This window comes from Artemia sp. Qi Xiang Cuo, chromosome 13 (genome assembly GCF_049724085.1).
Source record: "Artemia sp. Qi Xiang Cuo chromosome 13, ASM4972408v1, whole genome shotgun sequence".
Classification (NCBI taxonomy): Eukaryota; Metazoa; Arthropoda; class Branchiopoda; order Anostraca; family Artemiidae; genus Artemia; species Artemia sp. Qi Xiang Cuo.
Genome location: NC_142806.1, coordinates 4,969,997 through 4,997,921, shown reverse-complemented (window position 1 = coordinate 4,997,921; position 27,925 = coordinate 4,969,997). Strand labels below are relative to the sequence as shown.

At 34.6% G+C, this 27,925-nt stretch overlaps 1 protein-coding gene across 1 annotated transcript in view; it reads right to left on the bottom strand.

Moving 5' to 3' along the window:
* Positions 1-27,219, bottom strand: part of LOC148944870 (uncharacterized) — a 40,160-nt gene extending 12,941 nt beyond the window's left edge. Inside the window, exon 1 of the mRNA XM_089098873.1 lies at positions 27,143-27,219. The gene's annotated coding sequence lies outside the window, so the exon portion shown is untranslated. The remainder of the gene's footprint in view (positions 1-27,142) is intronic.
* Positions 27,220-27,925: the final 706 nt, after the last annotated feature.

Genomic DNA, 27,925 nt, shown 5'->3' with positions numbered 1-27,925 from the left:
GGCAAATGCTTTAAGAATATCAGTTGTGCCATACTTGTAACAGCAAGTGTATTGAGACGATTTTGCCTAATACAAGATAAATTTACAATAATGGAAGTAACTTACTTGTATGACCCTCAAATTTCTATAACGGAAGCTATTAAGGCTATAGTTAAAAAATAAAATGGTCTGAAAAAGTGTAACGAAAAAAAAAATCAATCAGTAATGCATTCCCCCATTTTGCTGAATAGCACTTTGCAATCCAATGGCAAGGTGCATAATTTTCTAATTCATTGACGACTTAGCAGAATTTAACCAGGTCTGGAATTACAATCTTGCTTTGAATTTAACGTTGTACCATGCAAGGAGTTTTTGAAAAAAAAGAACATACTGGAAGTGTCAATGTAAGGTCATACAGGACCCACTGCTTAGACGAACTCCCCCACCCCGTAATAATTTATTTAAAGACTCAAGGAAAAAAGGAATCCTAGCTTAAATTTCTCTCCTTCAGACTTCTCCCCCTTCTCTAGTAGATTAGATCTGTGGGCACACATCGCATGTAGCTTTAGTGTTCAAAGGAGGCGTGAGCAGGATGCTCAAATTTGTAAGCTTGAGTATATAGGCCTGAATGCCCTTTTCTTTCGTTCTAAAGCATGAAGCATTCTCCCTTTATTGAAAATACAACATTGGGGAAAAAAAGAAACAGTTGGCGTGAGCAACAGCTAAATTTAAAGTAAAGAGTAAATTCTATGCTTTTACACCTCAGGGATGTATAAAAGAATAACAAATGGATTGTGTAAGGGTAACAGTAATGTTCAGAGGAAACGTTTTTTACTCTTCTCGAAATTGCTGACAATCCGAAAGATCCGTCTATGAAAGTCCTTTTTATCAGTCCTTTTTCTTTTCTTAATTCCTTTCTTTTTAACAATAGACAGAGCTATAGATGAGTTTTTTTCTATCTTGTAAAATAGCAGTTAGTTAGGAAAATGATATTATCAGGAATGAATTAAGGGTGTAATATATGCTAGACTATACCCCTGGGAGTTTTTTTTAAGAGACAGGCAATGTAAATTTTGACAGAAATTATCTACCTTAGTTTTGGCTGTTTAGCTTATTGATTTATTTGTGTCTAAGTTTTGAAAGCACAATTTTTATTGTGACTACAGAATTTGAAGTTATATCAAGGATCACGCAAGGCTCAAAATGTTCTTTTAGTGCCTTTTTTTAGATGTGAATCTAAATCTGAAAATTTTACTTTTATAACATTAAAAATTACTCATAGTCTTTATACCTCAGTGTCCTCTGGAGAGAAAAAGTGATGGGGCTAGAAGGCTACTTCAAAAAACCTTCCCATGACATTGTTGAGGCTTTGGATCTGTTTCTTGAACTTTTATTTGTCTAGTTCAACTAGGCTACTTACCCAAATAGTTAAAAACTCTTAATCTATAATTTTACCCAATATTGTAATAATCATACAGTTTCCTTCCATTTTTATGTCATTTTCCACCCTTTTGATACTATTTTGGTCTTGATTCTATAAATGATTTGAGTCTGATCATGTATTTTAATTTGGAGCATCACACATACAAGAAGTAAAGTAAGACTATCAGCATTTGGATTGCTCATCACTGTTTCAACAGTGCACTATAGAATCTCTATTATACCACATAGAATGTAGATTGTTAACCATTAGATTTGTCTAAAATTTCTTTAGAGGATTTTCATTAGCTTGAATCATTTTAACTATACATAACACTAACCATTTCAGATATACTACTAATCAAAAGTAGATCCAATTGAATCTAAGGTTGCATTTTACAGTATATTTTTCTGTTTAATTTTATTTCTAAATTAAATTCTTTATAAAGTAAATCCTTGCAATATCAGATAAGGGACAAAAGATTCATTCTGCTCTAACAGTTTTGGAGTCTAACTCTAAGATTTAACTTTGGAGTTCTTTCAAAAGGATGGATTAACTAGCTTCAACAAGCCTGAAGCTAATGCATTGTCCAAAGCATACAGTATTTCAACCTAAATTATGCCTATTGTGTCAGCAAACTAAAAGTGGTCCTTTACATAAATTCATAGACATTTTATGTGTTATTTCCTTCGTATCATCAAATTGTTCTTGGGTTACAGTGCATTTGTTACAAGATTGAATAGATCAGATAATAAAAACTTCTCTGGTTAATATTTGCTATTTCTTAGGAATACCAGAGATTTACTGTAAAGCAAGAATATTGTATTGGGGTTACAGTGCATATGTTACAAGATTGAATAGATCAAGATTGAGCATTTGATTCACTTATTTGCTTCCACAAGAACAGCAAATTCTGATGAAATCTTGTTTAATTATTTATTGTGATGTTTGTCTTGATATTAATCTAGTGGTGTCACCTTATGGTCACTTGTTACCACATTATTCTGCAGGTTGTGAGCTTACTATGGTAACTGACCATGGTAGGTGGATTGGAGCTCAGCCTAAGAAATAAACATACCATTTGATTCAAAAATCAATACTCTATCCAATTATAATAATCATATCTGTTTTAAGCTTTTTTCATAAATCTATAAAATTTTATTCAAATCTTTTCTTTTTTAAACAAAAATTGATTTCTGTCAAGTGGCACAACATGGTAAAAAAAGGGGCTTAGTTTCCTGAAAAGTGGCAAGAATGTATGAATCTAGCATTACAAAATATCTTTTTCTGTTACATTCTTCTCTCTTCATAAATTGTGACCTTACAATATCATGTAACAGGAAAAGATGTAAACTACTCCAGTAGTATTGAAACAAGATTTATTTCAGAAGAATGGATCAACTTGGTTCAAAAAGCCTGAAGCTGATGCACGGTCCAAAGAATGCAGTATTTAAACCAGAATTATGCCTATTGTGTCAGGAAACACGAAGTGCTCCTTTACATATTAAATATAAAAAAAACAAGTTTTTTAAACTGAAAGTAAGGAGCGACATTAAAACTTAAAACGAACAGAAATTATTCCGTATATGAAAGGGCTGTCCCCTCCTCAACGCCTCGCTCTTTACACTAAAGTTTTTTATCGTTTTAAAAAATAAAGTTGCGTGACAGAGTCAAACTTTAGCGTAAGGAGCGAGGCGTTGAGGAGGGGACAGCCCCTTTCTTATACGGAATAATTTCTGTTCGTTTTAAGTTTTAATGTCGCTCCTTACTTTCAGTTTAAAAAGCTTGTTTTTTTTTATTTAATTTCTGATCGTTTTTTAGTTAATGCAGGTTTTGATTTTGGCTCACCGTCATTGAATAAGTAAACAAAATTTGCATACAATTTTTACTTTTCTTTTGCTAAATGGCAGTCTCTAAATTTGGTTCTGACGTAATTTACAAATTAACTTACGTAACGAACTTCATATTCGTATATTTTTCTTCTGGCAAAAATACAAAGTTGCAGATTTTTGCAGATATGAGCTTGAAACCTATGTTAATGGTTTTCTGATACGCTGAATCTGACGGTGTGATTTTCGTTAAAATTTTTCACTTTTAGGGATGTTTCCCTCTTTAAAAAATCAGGTGAGTTTTCTGAGGCTCGTAGCCTTTGATGAGTAATACTAAAATTAATAAAATTCATATATTTAGAATAAGCATTATAAGTCCATTCTTTTGATACATTTATTGACATCAAATTTGAATTACTATTGAGCCGTATTGCTTGTTTTTTTTTTATTACGTATATTTTATTGATTATATTAGGGGGCTCTCACCATATTCAAAAACACCCACGTTAATTTAAAAGTTAAAAAAAAAATTTAATTCACAAACCCCAGAATAAAAAAGGCTATTTAATTAGAATAGATAGCTCTTTTGAAAGCACTAAAAAAAACTGTAGCGTAAAGAGCGAAGTATTGACTTGGGGGAGAACCCCCTCATATACGTAATAATTTCTGTTCATTTTAAGTTCTAATGTTGCTTCTTACTTTCAGTTGAAAGTACTTGTTTTTTTAAATTTAATTTCTGATCGTTTTTTTAAATAATGCTAGGAAATCCGGCGCCCCCTTCATAGAAATGTCCCTTACCCCAAAGAAACATCCTCCACGGAGATTCTCCCGAGTAACCCTCTCCTACAGCCCCCCCCCCCACCAGAAAAAATTCTTCCTGAAAATGTCTGTATACTTCCCAATAACCAATACAATATGTAAGCAATGGGCAAAGTTCATAACTTGCAGCCCTTCCCCTGGAATCCTTGGGGGAGTAAGTCATCGTAAAAGACATATTTATTATATTTTCGACTATGTTGAACAAAATGGCAATCTCAAAATTTTAATTAGGTGGCTTTGAGAAAAAAATTACCGTGGGAGGGGGCCTAGTTGCCCTCCATTTGTTTTTGGTCACTTAAAAAGGGCACTAGAACTTTTAATCTCCGTTCGAATGAGCCCTCTCACGATGTTCTAGGCCCATTGGGTCGATACGATCACCCCTGGGGAAAAAAAAACAAAAAAAAACAAATAAACACGCACCCGTGATCTTTCTTCTGGCAAAAAATGCAAAATTCCGCATTTTTGTAGATAGAAGCTTGAAACCTCTGTAGTAGGGTTATCTGATACGCTGAATATGATGGTGTGATTTTCATTAAGGCTCTATAACTTTTAGGGAGTCTTTCCCCCTTTTTTCGAAAATCAGCCAAATTTTCTCAGGCACTTAACTTTTGATGGATAAAATTAAACTTGATGAAACTTATTTTTTTGAAATCATAATAAAAATCTGATTCTTTTGATGTAACCATTGGTACGAAAATTCCGTTTTTTAGAGTTTTGGTTACAATTGAGCCGGTTCGCTCCTAACTTACAGTTCGTTACCACGAACTGTTTGAAAAGAATAAACAAATAGAAGATGGATGAACATTAACATTGTCTGAATAATTCACCCAGAAAGAATGAAAGCCACAGAGCATGCAAATACCAGTCAAAAACTTATAAAACTAGACATAACAAGAGGTCAGAACAAATTTAAGAGTGATAAACTTGATTGTTACGAAACTGATTTCACAAATTTAGAGTTTTGTTCACAGATTTTCATATACAGTAGTTAGTAGTTAACTTTTATGAATAGAAACATATTTATACTCGCTCAATAAAGACTAGAATGGCAGATCAATCGGCACTTTGCCGACATTGTACAACTTTAGCCTACTTAAATAATGCTCTCAACGCTAAATCTTACAATCGCCTTGTGTTTAACGCGATAACACTTTTTATGAAAGTAAAATCTTTCAATAACGCTATTTAAAGCTTTATATAATGTTTCATGCTTTATCTTAGCAAAAAAATTGTTATTCTTTTAAAAAATAATTCAGAAACATTATTTGTTGAATTAGGCCTTCGTCATTGAGGCCCACTTCCTGGGAGTAAAATTCTGGAAAAGATGTGGAAATCCTGGGTGAAACACCCTCAGAGAGACTTTGATGTCCTGGTGAGAGAGAAGAATTTGAGGTTTCCATTAGGGTTGTGGCAGCACTTTTTGAAGGACCTTCAACACCAACAAAAACAAATAAAAATAACAAGGAAAAGAAATCCTAAAATGCTATAAAAATTAAATCTCAACGAATTGATCAGAAACACAGAGGCTCCCAAATCTCCCAAAAAATTGACCTCTCCTGTAATCTGTTTAGATTCAGCCTTAGCAGAAGCCTACATAAAAAATTCCTTTGTTTCATAAAACATTTTATTTGAAAAAAATTAATTTATTATTTTTAGTTAGATTAACCAAAGCCATTTTTAACGCCTATACACAACAATAAAAATTAAAATAGTTGATAACGTTGAAAATTAATTTTAGTTTAATAGTTTAATTAAAGCATAAGTTTTCTGTAAGGTATGAACAAACTCAAAGTGATTCAGAAAAGAATTATATTAGTCCCATCATATTAAGGTTTTAAGTGGAAGTCATCTTGGGCAGCGCAATAGCGATGCCTAGGTAAAGAGTGATGTGGGCACAATTTTTTATTTATTTTATTTAATTTTTTGGTTAGGCCAGGGCACTTTGTATCGAGGGACTTGTCGTAACTACACACAAACTGCATTAATTTATATTTACTTATTTTTCATTCTAGATTCATAAATATTGATTTAAAGTAACTCATGCATAGCTGATGTCACATTGCCTTGAATTCTGTCTTTTAAGAAACATATTTAAAAGCATAGAGGTTGATAAATCGGAGTATAAATCATCATTCATTAATGTCTGAATATCGGAAATACTTAAATTGTGTGTCATTTCTTATGCCACCCCAAGCAGTTTTACTTATATTTTGACTGGGAACAAAGAATAACGCCAGTTATTCATATAGTCCCTATCCAATGCAGAGTAAAGCAGCCGGCACCTCTTGGGACTTCTGGTATTATCTACCTGATCATTATTTCCAGCCCAGACTAATTGCAGCAAAATCGGGATACTGACAACCGTTCCCTCTCCATCCTACTCTCTTAAAGGTTCTGCTATGACAGCATCCAAGGAAACACCCAAAGTTCAGTTTGGGAATCACATCAAAGTGTGACCTTGTGTATCTGGCCTTTCTCTTGCTCTTTCACCGATTATTTCAGAACAATTCTGAGTGCATGTCTAAAGGTCTGTTCACACCGACATATCATTAGCGCTGAGCTTGTGCTCAGATTCTAGCAATCACAATGGTCACTTTAAGAATGATCTGAGTGGCAGTGGTGACGGTAGGCATGTGCAACCTATGTGGCTGCACAGGACCCCGTGCCACCAAGAGCTCCGAATTTGAGTGTAGGCATAACCTAAAAATGCAAGGCCGCGCGAATGTTCAGCCGTCTTTGTGTATCATAGAAATACCATAAAGAACTATATCCCATGCTGGACGGCAAAAATATACCTTAAAATTAAATTTGAAACCACAAAAATACCTACACAATAAGATTTACTTTAGTGAATGATATAAATACGATTTCCTCGTTCTTAGTAGCGCTCACTGGGGCCCCGCAAATTGATATTGCACATGGTCCCAAAAGATCTGCTGACTGGCTAGTTCCGACTAATTCAAATTATTAATTGTCTCTATTGAATAACAGTGAAAATGTATTAAAACCGGGTTGAATATTTCAACTTTACATTCCGGGAAAAAAAACTTGCAAACATACAGAAAGTCACAAAAAAAAATGTCATTAAGACTCGCATTTAAACAAAATTCAACAGGGTAAAGCATCAAAGCACAAAAAATAAAGGAACAAGGTGAGATGTTTGCTCTACCTATATTTTTGTATGTCCAAATTATCTTCTGATAAGGATTCTAGTTGAATGGAACAGTCTGTTTAAACCAAATACAGTTGAAGGAACTAAAGCATACGTAAAATTTTTAAACAAAAATACTGTTTCATTTTGCTAGAATCCCATATCATAAGATAATTTGGACAAACAATAATCTACATACAGCAAAGGCAATTAAGCACCCACGGGGGGGGGGGGCTAAAGGGGGTGTTGCCCCCAACCCCCTCAAGAAAATATTATATTCTGTTTTTAATTTTATTTAAAATGCTCGGTTTCATCATTTGTTGCTTAGTCCCAACTCAAAACTTGCATTCAAAGAGCTAAATAAACTTAAAGCAATGCTTTAAAATACCGTTTTTTCAAAGAGATTTTTGAAGTTTTCCGTTGGTAAGCCCCCCCCCCCACATTACTATTTTCTGAGTGCGCCACTGAGCAGAGGTCTTGCTTTATCTCTTTATTGTTGTGCTTTCGTACTTTACCGTGTTGGATTTTGTTTAAATGCGAGTTTTCTTTTCGTTTTTCTTGTTGTTTTTTCGTAGTGTTTTGATGTGTTTTCTTTATATATTGTCCAGGTTAGTGTTTTAGTTTTCTTTTCCCGTTTATAAAGGCTTCCAGATGTAAAGCCAAAATATTCGGACTTCGATTATTATTTTGTATTAAAAGGTCTCTTTAGTTTTCACTGCCTTATTAAAAAGCTTTCCATTTTTCAATATACTGCCATTAGGATTTGATAATAAGATTTTACAATAGAATTTTGATCCACCGTTGGCTTTTTTCGCTAATACAGCCAAGGATTCAATACGAAGCTCACTTATTGGCTGGCATTAGCTAAATTTTCCATAATTTTTAAGTAAATTTCTTTAGAAAATAAATGAACTTCGGTGCTGGCTGTAACTGGCACTGTAGTTTAGCTGAATCTTATTATAAATGGGGCAGGGGAACTACCGAATTCTCAATTTTTCCTGGAGTAACATTTTTACTATAGAATTTGGGGTGAAAGAAAATGGGTATTATTCTTCACATGGATGGAAATTCTGTGTGACTTTTGATCTTCTACGCGACTGAAGCAATCGCGACCTCTACACCAGAATTCTCCGAGTTTTAATACATTGTATACTTATGTTTAAACACGTTGAATTTTTTGTAAAATAGAAAAAGAGAAATAATACCATTCAAAATCGCTGAAAACAGCTCCTGATAGCACTTAGCACCAAGGCCTTATCCAAGGGGGGTGGTGGGGTTAACCCGGTTTGAACCCCCCCCCCCCCGAAATTTTTGACCGACTCGAAAATAAGTCGAAAATTAGTAAAACCTAGGAAAAAATCAGTAAAATTAGTCGAAAACTGAGTAAAAAATTAGTACCCTCCCCCCCCCCCCAAAAAAAAGTCAAAAATTAGTAAACCCCCCCCCCTGAACAAAAATCCTGGATACGGCCCTGCTTAACACCCCCATCCCCCCTCAAGAAATTTCCTGGCGAGACTCATGATGCCCCATCATACCTTTTCCACCTTGGTGCCGGTGGGCATATAACTTTAATACCGATTTCTCCCCAATCCCTTCCCAAAACTCATTCTATACTTTTTTATTTGAAGGCTCAAGGAGAGTTTGGACATTTGGGCATTAGAGTGCGCTCTTTGAGGCGTCTGCCCCCTCCCACTTAGATGTGCACTTACACATCACCGTATGTAATTTTATGAGATATGAAGCAAATCCGTCTAGTAAAATCAAACCCTAAAGAAATTTCAGAAACATTTTTCTACAATAAGAAGGGATGTATCACCCAGAGTACCGTTATCCAGGCTCAGTCTAAATGAAAGGATGCTAATTCGTCCCCCCTTCTATTACCCGTTCCATTTATCTGAAGTATCATGGAGAGTTAGACATTATGGGACTTGAAATGTGCTCTTTTTAGGCATCTGCCCCCCTTCCCAGCTACAAAATGATGCGCCGCACCTCCTTCATAAAAGGTGATGTGTCATTATGCACCACTAGACAGAATTTCACGAAAAATCAGGTGAATCAGTTTAGGAAAATAAAGCATTAAGATACATTTCTATATTAACCTTATATCCTGTATTGATAATTTGATTTTTAAGGCACAAATGCTCCACTGTGCGCAATTGCTTCCTGTGCAACTGGGAAGTTCAATGCATAGTTTTTGAAACTTTAAACCGATTGGCCATCTCAGAATTGTTCAATCGATAGCAGCTTGGTCCTCTGTTAGGTAAAATCGTAGTTTAGGGCCAAAAAGTGCTGAAAATGCCAATATCCCATGGCTCAATCTTTTTGGTCAATTAATAAGTGCTCTTGAACTTTCTATTTCCGTTCGAATGAGCATTCCCCTGCGAAAAAAAGGACAACAAATAAACACGCATCCGTGATCTTTTTTGTAGTACAGAAAAAGCAAAATTCCGCATTTGTGCAGGTAGGAGCTTGAAAAATCTACAGGATTCAATGACATGCTGAATCTAGTAGTGTTACTTTCATTAAGATTGCTTGAATTTTTGGGGTCGTTTCCTCCATTTTAGGAAAGCACCCAAATTTTATCTGACTCGTAGCTTTTGATAGAATAACATTAACCTTAATAGTTTTATATATTTATAATAAGCATAAAAACCCAATTTCTTTGATATATTAAAACGTTTTAAAAATTCCTTCTTTAGAGTTTTGGTCTACTATTGGGCCAAGTTGCTCCTTACTAACAGCTCGTTACCACGAATTGCTTGATTCAATTGTGTATGTTATGAACCAGGCAGATAAGTATAAAATCTTTTGAAGAAAGGGTTGATTGCTTAGCGCAGATAGATCAACAAAACAAAGAGTGGATTATGGATGAACATTACAGGACAAACTCGAATCTTAAAGACTTCTGAGATCTAAAAGAATGGGAATCCAAGATCCCCCAAGAACCTCAGCTGTGTGATAATTATTCAATAAAAAATAATAAAATTAAAGCAGAAAATAATTCTTTGACACCTGTAAAATTGCTTATTTTCTTACTCGTTGGGAAATATTACAAGGTTTGCTCTAGTGCCTATGGAGATCTCCAGGGGTTCTTCCTGTATTTTCTAACGGTTCTTAAACAAGTTTTGGGTTTCCTTCGCCATGTAAACCGTAAAGTCTATTCCCTAGGTGATCTGGTGAACTTAGCATATGTTATTGAAGGCAAAAACTTGCTAATTACTTCAACATACTTTTTGTAGTTTGAATGCAAGTGACTAACCTTAGGGGACGGCTATATTTGCAAAATCAGGTGATAAGTCCTACGTGTGCTGGGCATAATATTTCCTCAAAGAATTTCTCTTTCTTTCAAGCCTAAGATGAATGTGAGTCTAAGATGTATAATTTTTTTGTGATTAACTTATATGCCTGATATTATGATTATTTGAAAAATACATCCAGCATACTGCACATGTCATCCAAAACTTGATCTGGCACAACTAAAACATATAACTTTCGGAAGAGTGGAAAAGCTGCTTCAGAAGTTTTAAAGTGTTATCTCAAAGCACTTTCTCGCACTTGTGTCAATTCATGAGAATTAGGGAGGAGGGTAAAATACATTGTTTCAAAATCTAAGGGGGAATTTTGTCGCCTATTCAATTTATTTGATGAAAATAACAAAATGGGCATTTTTCAATGGAAATATCAGAACATGGTATTTTTAAAAATCTAGGGGGAAACATAGGGGGCACATATCCCCCTCCAATTGAGACTACTGCTTTCTTGTGTCAATAATACCTAGGCCTAGCACACATATTTCTAGAAAATGAGCGAAAGAGTAGCAAAATTTCTCTATTTGGGATTTACTTAGTGTTCCCTTGTGTAGAAGTCAGCTGTCCGCTGCCAAAAACTCAAGATTCTATTTTGAGTTAAGATTGGACCTCCATCAATCTTAACAGGAGAATTTCAATTGAAAAGTCATAGTGTTCTATCTGTTATACTTTCTTAGATACGATAATTGTGTCTACAAGAGTGATAGCAGATTTCACCGATTTCCAGACCCAAACCCTAGTATGGACACACTAGAATTGCGAAACCTATAAATATCTACGTCCAGCAGAAAACGAAGTGGCAAAAGCCTGGAATTAAACCGGCTTCGGAAAACCCTTAACAAAACTCTTTATCTTCATCTATTTCTTCCTTCCCAAAAAAGTAGATACTCCCTATTTTGCAATTATTTCAAAAACTTGAACAATGTCGACATCGGGTTTTGGCAGACGAGAGCCGAGGAAGAGGAAGCCATCTACCTTCAATAAAAAGTAGATGGGAAGGGCTAGCTATCATTTGTGGAAAATGTTTCAGTACCATTCGCTGGAATACAAGCAGACGTAATGTTCAAAGATTTTTCATATTTAAATCCTGGGGGAACAACCTGCTTTTAGTAAAAAAAATTTTAATCCTATTTCCGCCTTCCTGTAAAATTATGAAAACAGCTACGTCTTTGTTTTTCTCTTTAATTTATAATTAATAAATCTTATTAAATGACTTTATTATATTAGCAATATTAATTATTTTCACCATTGAAACTGAAAATTAAACAATTTTTTGCACGAATACAGCGCCCAGACTAATCGAGATACAAGTTACCTTTCCTAAACCAGCTGCAAATTTTACTCTAACTCTCTGTTATTATTTACCATTCCTTTGTCACCTACAAATGACAATTTTTTTTTCTCATTGACAAGTTGGGGGTAGGTGATTTAGCTGAAGGTAAAGGTAACAAATGTTACCTTCATGGGTAATATTTTTCAAAGGTAAGATAAATTAGAAATGCATTGTTAACTTATTAATGCCAGACAAATAGAGAAGTATTTCCCCATTTAAAAGAAAAAAAGTTTACTACAAATTTGGTTTGGTTGTTTCTATTTTCAAGAAAAATACTTAAAAGCAATTTGACAAAAAAAAAAAAAACTGAAGTTATTGCCATGAAAATTCAATAGCTTACCCTAACATGAATATGAATTTATCACTGGTAAATGATGAAAAATAAGAATATTAGTTTGTGGGCGGGGGGATCATACGGTTGCACGCATACACAGCTGAGTACGCAAATCTCCTAGTTTTTACAATATTTACTGGAATTTATAATATTTTCTAGCTCCCATGTACAAAAATGTGAAATTTTAATTTTTTTGGCCAGAAGAAAGATAAAGATAAAATCCATTCTTTTTATTGATTTTTCTATTCTCATTTTCAAGTGTATTTTGAGTTTTTAAATTTCACTCCTTAGACTTAATTTAAAGATTTGTGCAACTAAACTCCTTACAATTTTTGTTCTGGACCCAAAGAGTGCATAACACACCTAAGCAGATTGTTTTCCATACATTTTTTCACTTAATATGTTTTTTTTTCTTTGAATGAATTTTAAATTTAACAATACCCCCTCCCCCCCCCCAGGAAAGAATAATATCCAGGAAAGAATTGAATTTTGATGCTCATTCCAAATATGTAAAATTCATCAAATTTAATCATATCCATGAAAAGTTACGAGCCTGAGAAAATTTGCCCCATTTTTAAAAAAAAAGGGGAAAACACCCTCAAAAAATCAAGTGATCTTAATAAAAATCACTCCATCAGAATCAGCATACCAGAGAACCCGGATGTGGAGGATTTTACTTTCCATGGGGGGGGGGGCAAGAGGGGTCTATATCTGGATAGTTAAAGGGAATGGGATTTATAATATTTTTTTCTCCACATTATTGGGGGGCAGCAACTGACCCCTTTGCCACCCCTGCTAGATTACTATAGGCTAGTTGAAAGTAAAACGTCGAATGAAGTTGTTCTTCAAGTACTCTGTTGTCATCGCGTCAACTTTAAAATAATTGGGATCAAGGGAATAATAATGCTTCAAGGGAAGGTCGCGGATGCATGTTTATGTTTTTTTTTTGTTTTTTTTCTCATGTAACCGGCGATCCTATAAGATCGAGAGAGGGCTCATTTAATCGAAAATCAAGAGTTCTAGTATCCTTTTTAAGCAACCAAAAATATTGAAGGGCAGTTAGCCCCCCTCCAACGCTCATTTCCCCCCTGAAATCATCCGATAAAAATTTTGAGATAGCCATTTTGTGCAACATAGTCGAAAAATCTAAAACCTATGTATTTGAGGAGGATTTAATCCCCCACAGTCCCCGGAGGAAGGGTTGCAAATTATGAACTTTGCCCATTGTTTACATGTAGTATTGGTTATTGGGAAGTATACTGACGTTTTCAGGGTGCATTTTTCTGGTGGTGGTGGGGGGCTTGGAGGGCAAGGGGAGGGTATGTAAAAGGATCTTTACATGAAAGAATTTTTCATGACAGAAGGGAATGTTTCATGGAGGGGGAGCCGGATTTCCCAGCATTATTTAAAAAACTATTAGAAATTAAATAAAAAACAAGTTTTTTAACTGAAAGTAAGGAGCAGCATTCAAACTTGAAACAAACAGAAATTATTACATATATGAGTAGGGCTTCCCCTCATCAATACTTTGTTCTTTACGATTAAGTTTTTTTTAGCATGTTTAAAAGAGCTATTTTTTCTAATTGAATAGCCTTTGTGATTCAGAAGTAATTCTTAAAGATTTGGGACAAAATTCGAACTTAAGATTACCAACTGATGGTTTAAGCATAACAACAGACCTCACTGCTGCGTTCACTTCTTACTTTAGAGCCGTTTTTCGAGACGGGGAGGGGGTTGAAAATATTTTGTGTAGGATTTAAGACCATAAATTTTGTTTGTTTCTACTGGAATTTGTATTCTTCGGCATTTTGACCTTCTCTGGGTGAAAATTGATGTTTAGTGGAACAAAATAACAGTAAACGCTACTTTGATGTGTCACAATCTCTTGATTTTACTTCAAAAAGGTACTAGATATGACGATATTCTTGCAAATGAATTCTTTCAATGAATATGCTCCAAGGGAAAATTCCCTTGAAGCATTTGAATACCATGTTAACTTATGTGGCATTTTATGGCCAAATACTGTATTGGTTATAATTAGATTGTTGTACCTAATTGTCAATGCTTCAAGGGAATAATTGGGAATTGTCAAGGGAAAAGTTTCAGTGAGGAGGGAATTTTCTACGGGGGGGGGGGGGGTAAGAGGGGTCTATATCTGGATAGTTAAAGAGCATTGGATGTATAATATTTTTTTTCTCTGTATTATTGGGAGGGGGGTCAGCAACAATGTATGGCATATCGGAGTTTACTATGACATTAGTATCCTGATAATTAAACAACAAAAATGCATATTAATTATGCATTTGTTTAATTATGTATATTAAGTATCCAGTTGTTGCACAATTGAACACCCCATGGGATGTCATCAAATTGATTCAGTTATGATATTCTTTCAAATGAATATGCTTCCTATGCAAGTGATTTTGCTTGTTGTTCAAGATGGGGGTATTTCTCCTAAAAAATATTATTCTTAAATCCACTCCAAATAACAATTTTTTAACAAAAAACTTTTTAAGTGTGTTTTTAAGTTTTTGGTTACTATGGTCCATCGTTCACTCTTTACTATGTTACGGCTATCGCTGCAACCATTGGGAGATTCCAGGGATTTCCACAGGGAGAATTTCCAATGAGGATGAATTTTTCCGAGAGGAATCTCCCTGGATTCATTTACAGAATTCTTTTTATTTGTCTTTTTCTCTTTGGATATACCATTTTACTTATGTAGAGGATGTTGCGAGGATTTGTCAAGGGAAAAGTTTCAGCGAGGAGGGAATTTTCCACGGGGAGGGGGGGTCTAGCACCTTTAGAAAGCACTTGCAAATTAAATAGTATAAATTTGAATAATAATAATAACATTGATAATAGAAATGGCTACAGCGATTGAAGTAATAAATCTTACAAAACACGCTGACATTTAATAATTTATGAATATTTCCTAAACATTTGATTACGAGTAGAAACAGGCGAAACATTATTATATACATTCAACTAGAGGCTGGGGTTTGAAAGGGGCATAAACCCAATGGTCTCACTTTAAGCCCTTGCAATCGCCATGCTTTCACTCGAACGCATCTCTGCAGCCTCTATTTTGCGTGCCCTATTTGTATAATTAGGGGCCACCCTAGGAGTTACGGAGTTCTTATCATCCTCTGAGCTACTATTTTTCCACATTTAAAGCTTCGGGGGTTACCGGGACACAAAGGGTGTTAAAAGTGAGGTCGGATACTCTTTGATTGGTTTCAACCCAAGGAAGGGCATCATAAGTTATAATTTGTGACCAAATGAACCCTCCCTTTGTAATAAAAAAACATGCCCTTTCCAAACTTTCTATGATTGTCTGATCAACACGATAGGACTAGAAAAAAAGAAGAAAGACATAGAAAATATTATAAATTCCATATATTATAAATTTTATAATATTATAAATATTATAAATATCATAGAAGCTTGAAACCTCCACATCCGGGTTCTTTGGTATGTTGATTCTGATGGAGTGATTTTTATTAAGATCACTTGAATTTTTGAGGGTGTTTCCCCCTTTTTTTCAAAAATTGGGCAAATTTCCTCAGGCTTGTAACTTTTGATGGATAAGATTAGATTTGATGAATTTCGCATATTTGGAATAAGCATCAAAATTTGATTCTTTTGATGTATCTATTGTGTATCTATTGATTGTATCGTGAAAAAGGAGGAAAACTCTTTTTATGTATGGTTAGCATGTCTCTTATTATTCATTACTAATTCTTTTTTCTGCCAGGACTAGCGGTTTACCACAAGATCGCAGATAATTTTTTAACTCCTCACTTAAAAGCTGTGCCACCTTTTGCCTCCTTTAAGTTTGTCTTAGTAATTCCATCGTGACGTACAACATGTCTCCTTTTGGAGTCAAAAGCCTGGAATACATATTAATTGTACCATTATTACCTCCATGGTGGAAAACCCTTAACTGGATGCTTTAAATCCCCCTCTAGTATGCTCATTCTCTCAGCCGTTTTAGTAAGCAGAAATTAAAAATGCGTAATTTAAACAATGGAATTTTTAGCGTCAAATGAAATAATGGAATTTTTAGCTTCAATTGTCAAAGATAACGGTGATAAAACGCCCTTCGGATTCTAATGGAGGTAGGGAATAAAACTTACATTTATTGCGGTATTTTAACAAAAAATCATATTCACTTTTTTAGTTTCATCATCTAAATTAAACAAAAATATTTTTTTAAGGCTAATTGTTTTTTTTTGTTTTGTTTTTTAAGAGCAAAAATCACTTTGAAAAATTCTGGGGAGCTTATGGTTAAACAAATTCCCACGTAAAATTAAAATTTCAGATGTCAGTTGAGGCAAAAAAACTCCAGGCCCTGCTGCAAATAGCAAAGTTGAAACTTAAAACTAACAAAAATCATTGTTTCTCAAATACATACGATTTATCAACAAAATTAATCCAAATAAACTACCAATATTAACTACCGAAGGTAAAAATACCTTCCGATATTTGTAGAATTGTACTAACTATTACTGAACTTTAAATTGAGCTTGCTTAATTTTTCAAAAAAATATAAATAGTAAAAGTTATCACAGCCTGCTAAAGACTACTGAAAGCCTTATGCATTACTGTTTTTATTTGTCTGCAGGCTACTTATGGAATTTTCTACTCCTAAGAGAATATTTGGTTTTTTGGAGGTGGGTTTTGTGCTTTCAATAAGGTTTTAGAATTTAGAATTCCAAATACATAAAAAAATATAAAAAGTCAGTCTATTTCAGCTAGTTTTTTAGACATATCTTGCATAATGTACAAAGCAATATGTTTTGTTTGAATAACCTTCAACCTTACTCTTCAGTCCAGTGAGAAAAACTTGGTAAAAAACATAAATTAATATCCCATAGGGCTGAATCAGCTTCTATACTAAAATTAAATAAAAAAAACAAGTTTTTTAAACTGAAAGTAAGGAGCAACATTAAAACTTAAAACAAACAGAAATTATTCCGAATATGAACGGGACTGTTCCCTCCTCGAAGCCCCGCTCTTTACGCTAAGGTTTTTTATTTTTTTAGAAAATAAAGTTGTGAGACAGAGTCAAACTTTAGCGTAAAGAGCGAGGCGTTGAGGAGGGGACAGCCCCTTTCATATACGGAATATCTGTTCGTTTTAAGTTTTAATGTTGCTCCTTACTTTCAGTTTAAAAAACTTGTTTTTTTTATTTAATTTCTGATCGTTTTTTAGTTAATGCAGCTTTTATTTTGGCTTGCCGTCATTGAATAAGTAAACAAAATTTGCATAAAAATTTTACTTTTCTTTTACAAAATGGCTGTCTCTAAATTTGGTTCTGACGTAATTTACAAATTAACTTACGTAACGAACTTCTATATTCGTATATTTTTCTTCTGGCAAAAAATACAAAGTTGCAGATTTTTGTAGATATGAGCTTGAAACCTATGTTATAGGGTTTTCTGATACGCTGAATCTGACGGTGTGATTTTCATTAAAAATTTTTCACTTGTAGGGGATGTTTCCCCCTCTTTAAAAAATCAGGTGAGTTTTCTGAGGCTTGTAGCCTTTGATGAGTAATACTAAACTTAATAAAATTCATATATTTAGAATCATCATTATAAGCCCATTCTTTTGATACATTTATTGACATCGAAGTTCCCTTTTTAAAAGTTTTGCTTACTATTGAGCCGTATTGCTTGTTTTTTTTTATTACGTATATGTTATTACGTATATGATGGGGTTCTCCCCTTAGTCAATACCACACTCTTTACGTTAAAAGTTGAAAAAAAAATTTAATTCACAAAACCCTGAATCACACAGGCCGTTTAATTAGAATAGATAGCTCTTTTGAAAGCACTAAAAAAAAACTGTAGTGTAAAGAGCAAAGTATTGACTTGGGGGAGAACCCCTTCATATACGTAATAATTTCTGTTCATTTTAAGTTCTAATGTTGCTTCTTACTTTCAGTTGAAAGTACTTGTTTTTTTAAATTTAATTTCTGATTGTTTTTTAAATAATGCTTGGAAATCCGGCGCCCCCTTCATAGAAATGTCCCTTACCCCAAAGAAACATCTTCCATGGAAAGATTCTCCCAAGTAACCCACTTCTCCAGCCCCCTCCCCCCCCCACCAGAAAAAAATTCTTCCTGAAAATGTCTGTATACTTCCCAATAGCCAAGACAATATGTAAGCAATGGGCAAAGTTCATAACTTGCAGCCCTTCCCCTGGGAACTGTGGGGGATTAAGTCATTGTAAAAGACATATTTATTAGGTTTTTGACTATGCTAAACACAATGGCTATCTTAAAATTTTAATTGGGTGACTTTGAGAAAAAAATGAGCGTGGGAGGGGGCCTAGTTGCCCTCCATTTCTTTTGGTCACTTAAAAGGGCACTAGAACTTTTAATTTCTGTTCCAATGAGCCCTCTTACAATATTCTAGGACCACTGGGTCAATACAATTAACCCTGGGGAAAAAAAAAAAAAACAAATAAACACGCACCCGTGATCTGTCTTCTGGCAAAAAATGCAAAATTACAAATTTTTGTAGATAGGAGCTTTAAACCTCTGCAGTAGGGTTATCTGATATGCTGAATATGATGGTGTGAATTTCATTAAGGTTCTATAACTTTTAGCGGGTCTTTCCCCCTTTTTTCAAAAATGAGCCAAATTTTCTTAGGCGCGTAACTTTTGATGGGTAAGATTAAACTTGATAAAACTTATATTTTTGAAATCAGAATTAAAATCTGATTCTTTTGATGTATCTATTGGTACCAAAATTCTGTTTTTTAGAGTTTTGGTTACCATTGAGCCGGGTCACTCCTTACTTACAGTTTGTTACCATGAACTGTTTGAAAGTTACAGACATTCAACATGTGATTTCCTTCTTGGCATCAAACTGTTTATGTACATTTGGCTACAGGGCATAGAGAAAAAGTTTTACAAAGCCTAACTTTTCTAAAACAGACTTGTTCTGGCACAGAGTATGCTCCCAGAAATTCTATTCCTGCCGAAGTCATCAGGAGTCTTCTAACCAAACTCAATCACAGTGTTTGTCAACTAAAAGGTGGCAAACACTATGTAGAGACAGTAACTCACATGAAGGGAACCTTAAATACAAGTCATGCTGTCTTTTTTGTGGCTTAAAAGGCAGCACAAAAAAAGAAAATGAATGTAAAGCAGATAACAACTCTAGAAAGGCAGAATTCAGAAGCAGGTAGGAAGACTGAAAGATTTGGAAGCTAGATTCAGTATGAATCTAGCTCCTGTACTGTGAAGACCAAAATATGAAATAGATAGCTATCCTAATTGAAAAACATTTGAGTGAATGAAAGGATTAAAATTGCGCAATTACTGGATACCTGAACTGTAGTTGATTCAACAGAAATTTTTATTTCAACAACACGTTCTTTGGATTTTTCGGGGGGTAGTCAATCACCCCCCTTGCGAGTAAGTCTCGTTTAATGATGTTTAAAAAAAAAAAAAATTGTGTTCGGGCATATCGCCAAATTATATAATGAATATTCCAGTATTCAAAGCCAAGTTTGACCAAGCTAATGAGCTCCAAAACGAAAAATTAGACCGACTACTTAGTAAGCAGGGTGATTTAATAACTGCAGTTAACAATTTGTCTTCTGAAATACAGGAGTTAAAGAATGAGGCTTTAGAAAGAGATAGAAAAATAGCCAAATTAGAAAGGTCATTGGAAGAGCAAAAACAGAAGATCTTGTTGATCAACCATCAAATGCTACTAATCGAAGTAAAAGAAAGAACCTCAGATTCGATCATAAACAGATTAACGACAGATATTACTCCGAATCAAATATTTGAAGATCATGAAACAGATCTATTTAAAAATGCCCTAATTATTGAGTTATATGTGTCAATTATCAAATGTTAGCGCTTTGGTGGAAAAACTGTTACTATAACGAATAGACGCCGTAATCAAAGTCAGACACGTAAACCGGCAGTTAATCCAGTGCTAATTAGGCTCAGGAATGAAGCTGAAGCGTATTTAGTTATGAAAAACATATCTAAGCTGAGGGTCTCTGAAATAAGAATTTGCACGGACCTTCCTCCAGCACTTAACACTTTACGCACAGGATTCCTCAATAAAGTAAAAGAGATAAAGGAGTGTGGACTGATTATTGCTTCTCGGGTTAGAAATAAAGGAATCCACGTATGGCTTGAGATAAAAAAAATGGTTCGGTGATATGGGAGAGAGCTGATCAATAACTGAATTGGATAGTAGTAATCTGAGTGTTGATTTATATGATTTTGTGGAGTATTTTGTTATTTTGTGTTTAGTGGTCTGGTTGTAAAGTTATTTGATAATTTATGATCGTTTGAGGATCATGATTATCTTATTTTCGGAGGCCCGTTCGCAAAAGTATCATAATGAGTATTATTTGTTTTTTTCTTACTTTGTTTTTTTTTGTTATAAAAACTGTTATATTTAATTTCTTTACTTTGTGCCACACTATTCCTGATTTTTCTTATATAAGGTTTTCATGTTATAAAGTTCTAGTTTTTTGTTTATGTTTGTCTCTTTCAGATGAAGTTCTGGTTACAATTGTATCTCCTTTAACTCTCCGTATGGTTGGTAAGTCACTTTTTGTCAATAAGTATACACAGCATCGTGATAATGGATAATAGAATTCGTAATTTTGAGGAGCACCCCCTTGATTTAGGTAAAATATTTGAGAATTTATGCAATGATGACGATGTTTTTGATGTGATGGTTCATTCTATCCCAAAAAATTATTTGAAAAAAACTACGTTTTCTAAAGAGTTAAAGAGGCTGAGTTACAAGGTCGAACCTTAAAACGTACAGGGATTAGGAGGCACAGTTGGGGGCTACCACCCCCAAACCCCCGCTTTCGCAGCCTTTAAATATAAAAAAAAAATTTCTTTAAACTGAAAGTAAGGAGCGACATTAAAACTTAAAAGAACAGAAATTATTCCGTATATGAAAGAGGCTGTGCCCTCCTCAACGCCTCGCTCTTTACGCTAAAGTTTGACTTTCTCACAACTCTTTTTTAAACAATAAAAACTTTAGCGTAAAGAGCGAGGCGTTGAGGAGGGCACAGCCTCTTTCATATACGGAATAATTTCTGTTCTTTTTAAGTTTTAATGTCGCTCCTTACTTTCAGTTTAAAGAAATTTTTTTTTTATATTTAAAGGCTGCGAAAGCGGGGGGTTTGGGGGTGGTAGCCCCCCAACTGTGCCTCCTAATCCCTGTACGTTTTAAGGTTCGACCTTGTAACTCAGCCTCTTTAACTCTTTAGAAAACGTAGTTTTTTTCAAATAATTTCTGCACGTTTTTGTACAGTTTATTACTTATTATTGCTTGACTAACTGTTAGCTGATCGTGTCAGGAGTTAAAGTTGGGGGGCTGCCGCCCCCAAACCCCCGCTCTTGAACATTCTTGTGTTAAGGCTTTTAATTCCTGAATACTCAAATCACGTCGTACAGGGTGCCTCCTAATCCCTGTACGTTTTAAGGTTCGAACTTGTGACTCAGCCTCTTTAACAGCCCCCCAACTGTGCCTCCTAATCCCTGTACGTTTTAAGGGTCGACCTTGTAACTCAGCCTCTTTAACTCTTTAGAAAACGTAATTTTTTTCAAATAATTTAAAAAAGAAACTGAGTTTCTTTTCAAAGTATATAAAAAAGTTGCTCTGATGGTGAATCGAACCCGAGTTTTCCGCCTGAAAGTCTGAATCTTAGCCGCTGGACTATACAAACACAATAGTAATTGTTGTTTAGCAAATAGAAGGTATTTTCGACGCAAGCAAATTCCCAAAAATCTTGATATGTGGTTTTTGGAAAACAGGGAAGGAGTGATCAGATTGAGCTGAAATTTCGACGATAAGCTCCCAGGCCCCAGGAAAGCTTATCCTCTAAATTTCAGCCCGATCAGACAACGTTAAAGGGGGGTTGTGGAGGGAAAAATTAACATGGGCTAATATAGGAAAACGAGGTTTTTCGTAAATGTAAATTCGGGGGATAATTTTTTCGGTCTGAAAATATCAAAAGGCCCTAACAGGTCGAATTCTGCTTCGAATGAGTCCTCATTCAACCGGATCCGTTGCCAACTGTGGCCTGTAGGCGTGGCTAAGAAAAAAAAAAGAGATGAATTTTAAGTGGCTATATTTGGTTTTTTGAAAACAGGGAAGGAGTGATCGGATTGAGCTGAAATTTCGAGGATAAGCTCCCGGGCCCTAGGAAAGCTTAACCTATAAATTTCAGCCCAATCGGACAACGTTAACGGGGGGCTGTGGTGGGAGGGTCCAAACTTCCGGCCCAGTTTACCCCATGAAGATAAAGTCGGAGGAGGATGAAATTTTGCAAGTTTCTTAGTTTGAGCTTGGGCTACAAAATGCAATTACCGCCGTCTCTCTGCGACCTCTAGGACCTGAAATCGCTTAACATTGTGGTGGGTCGCCTCTTTATAGAGGCACAAGTGTGCCTCCTTGAAATAAATATCTACTCCCCACCCATGTTTTAAATAAAGGCTCTAATTTTAGAATGGCATTTTTGAACTGTCGCGGGTTACTAAATATTTTTGATCGAATATCCCTGTTTATTTCTCATCATAATATAGATGTCTTTGCCTATTGTGAAACATTTTTAAATGATTCGACAAAGTCATTTATTAATAAACAGGATTATACTTTTTTCATAAGAATCGGATTAATAAAAAACAGGGAGGGGTAGGTTTTTTCATTAAATCAACAATTCAGTCAGATCTGGTGAGTGAATTTGATCACTTATATCTTGAAATGGCGTTTGAATTTTTGTCAGTTAAAATGGTATGAAAATTTTGTTTTGTGTTTTTTACCGGCCTCCAAGTTCTCCTGCTTCAAAATTCATGGAACTTCTTGATGATTTTGTGCTTATTGCCTTGAAAAAGTATCCAAAAATAGTTTTTATGGGTGACTTTAATATTGATGTACATAATTCTAATAATTCAAGTGGTAATTTCCACGGAATATCTTCTGACGGGGCTGACTTGTTATCAGTTTGCTTATCCGGTGGTCTCTTACCAGCTTATGGAGTCCCAACAAGAATAACGAAAGATTCTGCTTCCTTTATTGATAATTTGTTTACGAATCTGGAACTTAAGTCTAGTGATGTGGTTATTGAAGATTTCTCAGACCATTTGATGCTTGTGACCGACTTTCACTTGATTACAGAGTTTAATAGGCCTACTAAAAAAAAAATGAGGATGACTAATAGAAACTCCTTAAGTAAACTTAAAGTATTGCTTTCTTCAAGTGACTTTTCTTCTTGTTTAGAATCTTCGGACCCTGATTTTGCTGCTGAATGTTTTGTGAATCAGTTTAAACGTTGTTTCAATAATGCTTTCCCTCTCCGTCAAATATCAAGAAAAAATAGTATAAACCCGATTAAGCCTTTGATATCTCCTAGATTGCTGTTATCGATAAAAAAAAAGAATCTATTATATAAGGCATACTTAATTCATCAATCTGAAGTTAAATTAGCTAAATTTTGAAGATACAAAAATTATTTAACAAAAATTTAAGATCAGCAAAAAGCCATTACTTCGCCGAAGCCTTTGTTGAAGCAGAAGGGTCCCCCAAGAAAACATGGGAAATAATTAATAAGTGCTTAGGAAAACATAAGACCCATGATCTTCCTGATGAATTAATAGCTGAAGATGGAACTAAACTGGCTACAGGGAAAGTGGAAGTTATCAATGCATTAAATATACACTTTGAAAAAATTGGCGAGGAAACCGCGTCAACTGCTGGGAGCAACTTGGCATATCATCTGGATAATAAAACAGGAAAGGACTTTCAATCATACCCACCCCCGTCTCTCAGTGTCACCATTTTTCTTACTCCTGTAACCTCTGATGAACTTTTACTTAAAAAAAACCTTTTAAAGAATGGATCTTCGGAAGGGATCGATGGGTCATCGATTAATTTTATTAAATATACAGCACCAAATATTATAAACCCACTTTTCCATGTGTTAACCCTCTGTTTTAAAACCGGAATATGTCTTTCTTGTTTCAAGTTTGGAAAAATTGTTTCATAGTGTGAAGGAGGGGACCTAAAGACCACAAAAAACTATCGGCCAATTTCGATCCTGTCTACATTTGGGAAGTTGCTCGAAATGTGCCTATATAGCCGTATAGTCAGCTTTCTAATGAAATCTAAATTTTTTAGTCCGATGCAATTTGGGTTCCGGAAGTCTCACTCTACTGAGCATGCTCTTATGGCAATGACTCAGTTTGTTCATGACACCCTCGACAAAGGTGATATTCCTGCTACAATTTTTATTGACATTAAAAAGGCATTTGATACGATTTCCCATAAAATATTGCATACTAAACTTAATAACTGCGGTATAAGAGGACCAGTTAATGATTCAGTAATGTCACACCTAAAAAACCAAAATCAGTTTGTAGACGGAAGTGATACTTCATCCTCATCAGTATCTCACTAACAGTCAGTTGGAGTCCCAAAAGGATCTATTTTGGGTCCACTCCTTTTTCTTATCTATTTTAATGATATCAGTAATACCATAAATTATATTGGCATTAACATATTATTTGCCAATGACACGGCATGCAATGTCAGCAGCCCCGACTCTAGATCTTTGAAGCTTAGGTTGGAATCAGCACTGTCGAGGCTTATCTTATGGTTTTCGAGAAATAAATTGACTATTAATTGTACTAAGACAAAATTCATCATCTTTTCTTGTACTGGGAAAACAGCACCGGAAATTATGATGATTAATATTCAAAGCCTACCCATTGAAATTGAAAGAGTTGATGATATTAAATATCTCGGGATAATACTGGATTCAAGTTTACCATTTAAAAGACATGCAATTTATCTTCGAATGAAACTGGCAAGAAATATTGGTATGATGAATCATCGGAAATTTATTCTGCCATTTTATGTCCTGAAATCTCTTTATCATTCTCTGGTACATTCATATATAAATTACTGTCCCATTATTCTTTCGAATACTTTTTAAATTCATATTCTTCCCCTTCAGAGGCAACAAAATAAAGCTCTGCGTATATTGAAAAATGTTCTGCCTAGTCCGTTTTCTTACCCTGGTAAATCGTCAAAAAAAAGTATGTATCAAATTTTAAATATCCTTCCACTGGATCTTTTCTCTTCTTTCCATTCTGTTCTTTATATGATTAAACACATTCAAGGTCTTTTGCCTGAGTATTTTTATTTGCATAATAATTTTTTTCAGGATGATAATCAGGTTTTGCATACATATTGGACCCGTGGCAGTTCTGTTGTCCGTCAGGCTTCAATAAAATCTGAAAGGTCCCGTTTTTCACCAAGGCATAGTATTATATATATTTGGAATAAATTTCATAGTTTTATAGATTTGAATAATTCATTGGTTAATAATAAAATTAGATTAATGAATCATTTAATTAGTAATTATTAATTTGATTTATTTTTTGGGGTGGATGCTCCTCATTTCATTTTATTTATTTGGTTACTTTGATTTTTTGCGGATTTTGTTTGTTGTTACCGTACGGAGAGTTGAAGAGCAATCTTTTTATTACGGTATCTGGAGATAGTATTAGTTATTTTTTGTTGAGTGTATATAAACCCACACACAAGTTATTCTCACTGTGGGTAATTAATTTGATAGTTTTGTCAAAAAATTTTTTTTTATTGATTAATAAAGAACTTGAACTTGAATTGTGGATGAGGTGTAAAGATGCTCCATTAGTGAGACTTGAGGCAAAGTACCATCAAAAGTGCATGGTGCTCTTCATAAAAAGACAGACTGAAAAAAGATGAAAAAGTTTGGTATATAAGAAAAAAAAAATCATAATCTATCATTGTTATTTAAATATCCCTTAGTAATGGTACTAATTCTAAAAACCTTAAGTTATGGTTGGAACAGAAGTCAAGACATTCCTGTGTCAAGAATTGGTGGGTAGCAACAGAAGTTGAGACATTCCTGTGTCAAGAATCGGCTAATTGCCTATCATACCCGGCTCTCCATCAAATCCAGATGTAATTGCAGCTGCCCTGGAGAAGCTTAAGTGCACTTCTGCTGCTCTAAGTATGAGTCATACAATAGTTACTTGTGACCTTCAAATTTAAGAAATAGTGCTAGCCCTGAAATCGAAAGACTATATCTAGTCTATATCTAGATCTATATCCAATAACGATTATAAACAATTTTTCAATAAACTAATTACAACAGTTTATTCAATTTTTTTTTTTTTTTAATCACTAACTTGCTTACATTTTTGATCAGTTACGTTGAGTTGCAGCTAAAAGGACCAAAATGTATTGGGCTGCAAGTGAAATTCACTCGCTAGTACTATTTAATATTTCAGGTCATTTTTAAGGGTCAAGCACCCCTCAGAGGTACCTATTCCAGGGTATAATCACAATCAGCAGGTTTGATATGACTAGAAACTGCTGTCAGATTGCATGAAACAGATGTGTCATGGAGGTGTCACGTTTTTATGTCTTGGCACCTGGACTATAGGACTAAAGTGAATACACCAGTTGATGCCTTTTTATGCTGATTACAAATATAATAGCCTAACTATTTCTATAGGAAATGGATTTCCGCCCCCCCCCCTATATAGGTCACGTCAGGTTTAGGTTTGTTGTAGCCGATTTAGGGGGGGGGGCTCAAATTCATTTCTGATAGAAATGCTTATTATATTTGTAGGCCTAGCCTAATCACCATAAAAAAAGGCATCAAATAGTGTATTCACTTTATTTGAAACTCAATACTATGATTTGGTATATATTGACCAAGATTCCTTCATTGCCATCATTTGGGCTTTATATCTAGGCTAATAGGGTGGAGGTATGTACTCCATTAATATAGCCTATATGTTAATCATAGAAACAGCATAGGCCTGCAGCTTTTATTTGCTTATTAGCCTAAATTCTGTCAGAAGAGGCCAACAACTATACATTTATTGAAGATAGAAAGAACTAAGTGCTTACTGTTTTTTTCTAATAATATGTTTTCAGCCAGCCAAATGGCTGGCTGCTATCTACTGTCCTAACTCCAAATGTAAAAAATGGATTCGGGAAACTCTTAATGAAAATGATGGTACAAGCAGTGTTACTGCCATCACAATAATAAAATCCCGATTTTTCTTCCAAAAAAAATCTGAAATTTCGAAAAAATCCCGGAATACAATTTTTTGGGTACTGGTGCGTTATATGGGCCTTTACAAGGATATCCGTCACCTAATACCCACTAGACGGGTTAATTCAAGAAACCTCTATAGAGCAATGCAATGCAAAGTGTGGTTTTAATTGCGTTTACGATTTTTAAATTGTTGTTTTTTGGGGTTTAGGGGGGGAAGGTACCTAGGTTAGGTTAGGTGACGTATTTAATTTATGCTATATCCAACCCCCCCCCCCCAATTTGTAAATATATAGCCCAAACTTGTTTCTAAACTATTTTTTTTATTTCACTAGCATTAACCAAACTTGACTTTTTAAAAAGGCCTATATAATGCACCAGAACCGTTTTTAGGCGATATAAAATAGGGCTGAACATTGATCACGTAAAAATCAAGGCACATAATTTAAAGTACGGTGAAACGTGGTTTCTTGTTGTAACTAACAACTGATTGTCAATATTCCTAGCATTATTTCGACGTGAAAACGTACTGGTGGATTAGTAAGATCTACGACAGACATTTTAGGCCAAAGCAATTCACCAAAGTTCCAAAAAAAACGTGTCGACGCATTCGCGTTTCATCTTTATTTGAATTT